A 9,464-nucleotide genomic window follows, 5' to 3' on the forward strand; every position below is an offset into this window, starting at 1 on the left:
CTAACCCGCCGCCCTTGAATCCCCTTCCTCTCCCATTCTCTCTGTAAACCCTAGTCGCCGCCACCCAAGCTAACCCTAATCCCTGCAATTCTCGTCGGTTTTCATGGCTTCTCAGGCCATGAAACCCTCATACTCACCCCCTATCGCTCCTGTGTGCTTGGTATTCGAAGGTTTGAGGCTAGACCTCAAAGGTCTCCACCCAGACCTCCGCCGACTTGAGGTTTTCGGCCATCTCCGGCCTGGCTCCGGCACATCTTGGCCTCCTGAGCCTGTTCCCGGTCTTATCCGACTTAGATCGGACATTTTCGAAGCCTTTCTCATTCTAGGGTTCATCTGAAACCCTAACTGTCGAGGTTTTTCTCCGATTCTCTTCAGATCTGTGTGTATTCATGCTTTACTTTGAGTTTTTAAGAGGTTTCCCCAACTTTTCTTTAAAATTTTTACTTTCAAAGTCATTTCTTTCTTAGGGTTTCTGAAAAATGCTTAAATGTTTTCCAACTTTTCTTCTCCCTTTCTTGTGTATGTTTGTCTCTGCTATGTTCTTATGTTTCCCTTTTTTTTTATGTTTCCCATATTTTGTTCTTCCTTCTACCGTGTTTCGATACTATGTTTCTATGCTATGCTTTCACACGCTATGTTCTGCTACTTGCCTTACACTATAACTTGATTATGCTTCACCTACTTTATTTTCCTACCATGTTCATTAAGTCTTCTTACTATGCCTGCTTAAGCATATTTTCCTCTACTGTTTCTTCTACTCTCATCGTGTTTCGAATTAATTCCCTTACCCTGTTTGCATTGAACATTCTACTATACCTGCGTGTTTTCTCTTCTTTGCATCTGATTCAAGTCGAAAACCCTAGGATTTGGGGTTTTTGGCGAGTTTGGTTTTGTGTGTTTGGACTAGGGTTCTATTTGAGCCCTGGACTCTCTCAAACTCACTTTGGAATCCATGTACTGAGTTTGAATCCTTTTGTGTATGAATTCTTCTACACTAAGACTTTTCTGATTAGCATGACAATCCCTTTATATGCGTGTTAAAAAATTTCTTCGAAAGGTTTTCCAACGTGTGTTCAAATCAGAACCCTTTTTAGGGGGTTAATTGATTACTACTGATTCTTCTTAAGTAAAGCCTCTATTTACCTTTTTCTGACTTGGTTCATTCATACAAAATTTTCACTCTTGATTGCTTGGTTGTCAATTGATTTCCTTTCCTTAATTTGCATGACCGTGTACTGTCAAAACCCTTTCCTTAAATAACTATTACGTATTTACCCTTCTTGCATTACTCTGAAAAGTGTTTAATTAACCCCTTTCCTTATTTACCTTGCCGTTTGAAATCAGAGTCCCTTAATTAAAAGGAAACCTTGTGTGATTGATTTTCAAACTATTTTTCTTACCTATTTCTGCTTCTTTTCTGCACTATAAATATAGGACACAATTCTAAACACACACACACGATTAAGCATACAGAAATCACAACTCTCTTCTAAACCTATACTTTTGCTTCTTGACTGCACTTTGGCTCTCATAAGTCTACTGTTTCTCCTTACTTGCTTCTTTGAACTGGTATGCTCTAAGATTAATTTCAGCATCTCTCTAATGTGTTTATTTACAGTCCCTGTATCCATGCCTGCCTTCTATTCTCTGCAAAGTTAATTTTAAAGTATCTATATGCCTTGCATGTTCTTTCTTTGTTTCTTGCTGCTAGCATAAACAATTGCTCCCATACCCCCATTCCACTATATATACTGAGTTAAGGTATGGCCTGGCAGCATCCCAATTGCTGCCTAGGGCTAAACTTGGCCTTCAATAAGGTCTTAACTCCCCAATTCTAAGGCTGACAGGCTGGTCAGGGGTGTGCCAGCATCCCAGTTGTTAGGCATGACCATCAGCCTGCCCTGGCTCCCCCCTAATTCCCTTTCATTGCACTTACACTTACTCCTAGTCTCTAAGTTCTGCCCCCCTCCTATGAGCCTTGCCTTGGGACCTTGAGTTCCCTCTGAACTTGGAAATTTGAGGGCTGGCCCTTCCACACTGCACTATAATCTGATTCTGCAATGATATTCGGGGTGTAAGTATTGCCTGGAATTTTTGAATTTCCTTGGAACTTTGACACATCCCAAATAAGAGAAAGGCTTTGAAAATCCGATCCTGGAAGTTGGTTTATCTCATATTATTAGACTCCAAGTCTGGGTTAGGCTGATTAGATGTAGATATAATCACTGATGTAATTTTATTGCTTCCTCTGATTCATTTGGTCTATAATAAATTCTGTAATAACTACTGGGGTGTATAGTGAAAATGGATGGGACTGTATGCTTGCCAAAGGGTAGAAATCCTGTTTTAGGATGTTTACTTTCTAATTCTGCATCTCACATAGAAATCATGTTTTAGGATATTTACCTTCTAATTCTGCATCTCACATAGAAATCATGTTTTAGGATATTTACTTTCTAGTTCTGCATCTCACATAGAAATCATGTTTATAGGATATTTACTTTAAAATTCTTCATCTCACATAGATACCATGCCCATAAATCGTTGCTGAAATTCTGCATATCATATAGATAATATGACTATAGGACTTCCTGCATCATGCATATGCACCTGTCACTAGGCAAATCTTCTTATAGGATTTAAGATAACCAGTTACATATACATGACCTGCCTATAGGATCTCTGCATGACAATAAACCGCGGTAAAATCAGTAGCACCTAGAAAGCATGCCCATAGGAGCTATCAACTAAATCTGAATCGCCCACCCGCTCTTAAATCTAAAATTAGTGGTAATTTCAAACACTTGCAGAGCTTACGACCAACAATTCTTATTACAATCGGTTTATTCCTCCGTTCCTGAATTAGTAGATATCATGCCAATAAGTCCCGTTTAACGCACAGGCAAATAGTTAAGTAATTAACCAACTGTCAGTTTTCGACAACTACTTCTAAGCAGGACTAATCTGGACTCCCTATCTAGGAAATATGTGGTAAATCAACTTTTCCTGCATTAATTTTAATTAATGACCTAACCAGTATTTGTCAGTCGTGCTAAATAAGTTGTTTCTTTTAAATGAGGAGGCCTATTTGAGCCCTTAATTGCTACCAGTTCCCCTCTAATTGTTTACGTGTTTTGGTTGTCGCCCTAGCTTTTTTATCTTTTTTAAACTCTTAAAAGCCTAACTCCCTCCCCTTTTAGGATTAGTAGTCTCAAATGCCTCCGGGACTGATAGGTGGGACGGGTAATAGCACGCAGTAGGTAACGATACCATTCCGCGCTTAATACCTTAACGGGGTGGGGAGGGTAGACATGGAGATGATGATCACACGATAACACCATGCGTACGATTGGCTACTAGTGTTGTGTGGATGATCCATGTGTTTTACAAACCTAGGACCCCTTTCCTTTATGTAACTTTGCTATCAATAAAATTCTATCTTTGTATCAGCCACCCAAAACTCTTCTTTAATTTACTTCACTATTCTTGTCTTCCAAATTTTCATTTCTTTTATTTAAATTTCTGTACTTGGACGTTTTCTTAAACAAAGTGTGAGACCACTTAGGTCTTAATCTCAACATGCTTGTCACGTACCTATTTGCGACCTTTATGTATAGAATTATTTGTCTGCATTTAAAGTCACAACATAGCATGGCCGGGAACCACACTAGTGGATCTTGAGGGGTGCCTAACACCTTCCCCTCGAGATAATTTCTATCCCTTACCCGAACTCTGGTTTTCCAATTCAAAATCCTTAGTGTCCTAACGCACTTAATCATTAGGTGGCGACTCTTCAATCCAAAAAACCCAATTCCCAAACGGGAATAGAGTTGTCTTCCCAAATGTCGTAAACCCGATTTCGCGAGGAAAAGGGGGCATCGACAGTAATTGCGAGAATTTTCATATATATATATATATATATATATATATATATATATATATATATATATATATATATATATATATATATATATATATATTTAGCCTTCTATTTGTTTTGGTTTGAGACATAATTGTTAGGCGGCATCACGGTCCCGACGATGGGAGATCCGGGTCGTGACATTTCACGACTCGAATCTATGACCTATAGGTAATACGGAGACAAATTTTACCTTTGCTCCAACACTGCAGTGGTGGAGCCACATTGAACAAGGGGTGTCAAGCGACACCCCTTCGCTAGAAAACTACACTATTTTGATATATAATTTTTTTTTATTTTATGTATATTTACTATACGTTGAGCCCCCTTGACTTTTCGACGTATCTAATTATTTATATTTTGACACCCCTTGATGAAAATTCTGGATTCGCCACTGCAAAGCTGCCCTTTGAACCATCTTATGTTAAAAGTTTAAAAATGTGTATCAATAAAAATCTGGTTATGGCTTTAAGCTGGAACATTTTCTGCTTCTGACTTAGAAAACATTTATAATTGGGGTTATAAAGCAGGAAACTAGTCATAATTGTTCCTTTGACTTGTTTAACAATTATGTAAAATTCTAAATCTGGTTTTCTACGAAAAAAATCTTTTCATACGTATAATTTGTATGCAAATATTAATAGTTTGTTCACCTCAAAAAATGTTCAGAGTCAAAGTATTTAACTTCTTGTATGAAATTGGATATCGATTTTGTTTTTTGTTGTTGTTGCAATAGATCAGTTTAAATCACATAAAAATTATTGTTAAATTAATATTCAAACTTTTAACATTATATATATAGTTTCGAATAAAATTTGATATAAAGAATGTAAATTGTTTAATCTTATGTTCGAATACCGATAAATAGTTTCGAATAAAATTTGATATAAAGAATGTAAATTGTTTAATCTTATGTTCGAATACCGATAAACCACAAATCCAAAAATTTCCATATTGTACCCTGTCTCTGTATTATTAGCTTCCAATTTGAGGCATTCATAAGTCAAAATTCATTACTCTGGGATGCTGACTTGTTCACATTTTTCTTTCTTTTTTCCTATTTTACTACTACTTTCGTTTACTTTTAGTTTTTCAATTTTGTATTTCCTTTTAAAAAAAAAGTATGTGTTTTATAATTTTATCTATAATAATAATAATATTTCAAAAAGTCTTAATGATTTAGGGAATGTATATTTAATGCTAAGGGTAAAGCAGAAAGAAAAAATTATCTTTTTCTTGATTTGCTAAAATGAACAAATAAAAGTAAAAATATATTTTTAGTTTAACGGACCAGTAAAAGTAAAAATATATTTTTAATATAATGGACAAGTAAAAGTGAACAAATAATATGTAGCAATATTTGATTTTGAAAATATAAAAATGACAAAAATTTTGACGTAAATTGAAAACCTTTTGAACTTTTTTCTCTTTTACTTGTATAATAATTGCTACAATAGAAATTTTACTTAACATATGTGCGTAAAGAGATATATTCATGTAATTATCACATGGTGTAATTATCTGGAAGCATTTCATTACTAATTACTTTAAAATAAAAGTATATTTCAAAATATTATCTCTGTGTAACCTATAGGTTACAGGTTCGAGCCGTGGAATCAACTACTGATGTTTGCATCAGGATAAGTTGTTTAATTTATATCACATCCCTTAGGGTGCGGCCCTTCTCTCGACCCTGCATAAATGCAGGATGCCTCGTGCACCAGGCTGATTTTTTTCCATATCCCTTCCCCGGACCCTACATAAATACAGGATGCCTGTGCACCGGGCCTTTTTTATTTTATTTTATTTTAATATTGAATAACACATGAAAATGTAAGCCTTTTTATGAGTCAGCCATTTTTATACCGTGCCTTCTACATGGATATGTCCATGCCTACACAATTCATTGTTTTATGCCAATAACCATTATTATGTAGATTGAGAAATCTACAATACTCATAAATATACTCTTTAATTATGAATAGAAATCTCCAGATAAAGCAATATTCGCTGTATATATTGCTGAAATGATCAGATAATTAATTTTCCGATATAGCCGTGAGAAATTAATGTTGCTAAGGTGCAGAAAGTACAAAAATTAAGTGCCCTGAAACAAATTAATGATTCTAGAATGTGATTGAGATACATTTATTTATTTTTAAAATGTTTGATAAAAATAAATAAATATACAAAGATAAAATAACTATAGGAAGTACCTACTGTATTCAAATACCGGCCAGTGATGAAGTCAGAAATTTCTTTAAGAGTCTTCAAAAATGAGTTAATATATACGTATATAAAAAATTATATTTTACAATTATACACGGTATAATTTTCGACGAATGCATACGTGCATACGCCTCTGTACAGGGCAAGCACGTGAAACATGCAAAAAGGTTATCAATGAAATAAAATGATAAATCTTCAATTCAGAAGCAGTGTTCAGATTTGCAGAAAACCTATTCAATTCATAACTAATTATAATAAATAAAGAAGCTGTAGGCCTCAGGAATTAGCTATGATTTGTAAAAATGGTCCCAACAAATTAAAACAACTAATAGTATTGAAACCTTAGCAGCTAGTTGCCTGGTTCTATGAATCTTATAAAGAATATTTTCTGGTAAAGTTAGTAATTTTATATATTATGCTTTATAACAAAAACCTTATAAAGAATATAATAAACTAAAATACCATACAAGCCTTTTGGGAGCAAATGAGGTTTTTTGTTAATTTATTTTCTTTTAAATCTCGAGTTTGATGAAAAGTTAGGTATGAAAGAAAATATTTTTCGGAAATTAAAATCTTCATGCCTTTGATTGCTATCGAAAGAGAGAATGATTTTCAGTTTCTGATCAACGGACTTTAAGAGATATGATTTTTTCATAACTATTTGTTAATCATCAAAACCAATATGAGCTCAGCTCAACAAGTATATATAGTAGTGAAAGAAAACTAATTGATAGACCAACTGAACTTTTTATAGGAAATATGTAAACTATATCATGATATAATATCGTAGTCATTTTAATTTTTTTTCTTTGAAGACGTGATAATGGTGATTATTTCAATTTTAAGCTAGGGGACTTAGAGAAATTAAGCTAGATAAACATAAATATTTTGAATTAATTGACTGTTAGTTTCGGTATTAATTAATGCACCAAACACTAGCACTATTTAAGACCTAGCTAATACCATGAGAATGTTAGGTAGCTTTAATTTTCTTTTTCTAATTGTGGTTTAAATTGTGACAACGTAAGTCGCATACATTCCTATATAATAATACCTTAGCTAAGACAAAAAGAACCACCCAATATTATAATAAAAATACTTATTAAAAGAACTCAGCTTGTTGCTTTTCAAATGAAAGGACAAGAAACCATCTTGAAATGGGACCATAAAATAAATACTGATGTTCTTCTTCTTTATTCTTCTTTTTTTCCATCTATAAGGGGAAAATTTGCTTATTTCCTTTTTTATAAAAAAAAAAATTAAATAGGAGGATCAATAATTCCGCCTATGTGAGTTTATTCATAATTTTCTAGAAAAAAAAAATATTTCGCATTAACTTCATGATTTTCTACTTAGATAATGTGTGCATAACTATAAATCGTTTTAAATAATAAAAAGGTATAATAAGAAACAAAATCAAGATAATATTTGCATGCGTACAAATATCTGATGGGAAGGGGTATAGTATGTATCTATCAGATTTTGGTTCAGTCCTGATCTACATAACGTTGACTCACTATATATTTGTATTTTTGGAAAAATCCTCACCATATTTGGACACTGATTAAATATATTGGATTAGATTGGATTTATTGCAAGGGATTGCAAAATCTTGAATTTCTCATAACAAATCTAACCTGTAATCTCAAACAAGAGTCTTTTTCTTTGTATCTTGTCTGGACTTGCCTTGGATAACAAAAATTAGAGCAAAATGAACTTATTAGAATACTAATTATTGATTAGCATACTGGAAACAAAGGAGGATTATGACCAATTTGATTATGTTATACACTTTTTTTCCTTTAGCCGGGAGTCTATCCAAAATAGTCTCTCTGCCCTACCAGGATAAAGGTAAGACTTGCTTACACACTATCCTCCTTGACCCCACTTGTAAGAAATAACTGGTTTTTGTTGTTGTTGTTATTATACATTTTGTTTTGGAAAAGAATTACTCGTTGCTACTTTAGAAAATTAGAATATACTATATTACTATTAAGCAGACATTTACTTCAAATTAAATGTCTTATGCCAGAATTTACCAACAATATTTGAATATTTAGCTACTTTACCTTATTTGTTCTATTAGAACAGATTGAGACACCAAAATCTTCATAGTGTTGTAAACAAGATTAAAATTTGAAATACGACAACAACAATAACAGCAATAACAACGATCCAGTAAAATCTCACTAGTGAGGTCTGGGGAGGGTAGTGTATACGCGGACCTTACCTCTACCCTGATGGAGTAGAGAGGCTGTCTCCGAAAGATACTCGGGTAAAGAAGACGAAAAGAGACAATATCAATACCACCAACAGATACCATAGGAATAATAACAACATCATAAAGACCAGAAAATAGATGAAAAGCAAAAGCGATAGCCAGTAAATAGACCTGGCACTATGAAAAACTAAAGAGTAGTAAGACACAACATTAACCACTAGCAGTTTAAGACAAAAATCCTATCAAACTAACCTCACAAAGGTACAAAGTTGAAAAAGACTCAACTACCTCCTAACTGTTATTTATTTGTATTGCTGTAAATTAAATAATAATCTTTCTGAAAACAGAAACAGAAAGTTAGTAGAAACAATTCTGAAAAATAATATTCGAACTTCAAAATAATTTTTTGAAACGTTGAAGGAACAAATCGAGCCCACTGAATACACAGTGTGTCCTTAAGAAAATTATTCCCCTCAAGTACCCGAGGTTTTGGAATATATCCTCCCAGGATAGAATGATTTAACTCACCAGTGTATCGGTACCTAAAACTCTGGTGATCGGCGAACCACTCGATGGTCGTAAAACACACTGGAATATTTTGTGCAGAAGAAGAAGAAGAAGATTCAGAAAATTTCGTAAGTAAATATTCTGGGATTTGAAGGTCTATTTATAGCCAACTTGGTGATGTTTCTGAAGAGGTTTGCAACCTTTCAGAATAGTCATGACTGTTGGAACAGGTGTGACCCTCTGAAGAGGTTTGCAACCTTTCAGAACAGTCATGGCTGTTGGAACAGGTGTGACCCTCTGAAGAGGTTTGCAACTTTTCAGAATAGTCATGGCTGTTGGAACAGGTGTGACACTGTTTCAGAACAACCATGGCTGTTGGAAATTTTTGCGGGAAATTTAAAACGAATTTAAATTAATCCGGGAAAGAAAAACGGGCTAGACCGGACCGGGTCGCGGGTCATCCCTCCATTTCTTTTCCCACCATTTTCTATTCACACCTCTTTTGTTATTATTTATTAAATAACAAACCCAACAATCCCCCACATGAATGGGGAATGGCTATAAACTTAAAGGAATGCACGGACGTGT

This window comes from Nicotiana attenuata, unplaced genomic scaffold (genome assembly GCF_001879085.1).
Source record: "Nicotiana attenuata strain UT unplaced genomic scaffold, NIATTr2, whole genome shotgun sequence".
Taxonomy (NCBI): domain Eukaryota; kingdom Viridiplantae; phylum Streptophyta; class Magnoliopsida; order Solanales; family Solanaceae; genus Nicotiana; species Nicotiana attenuata.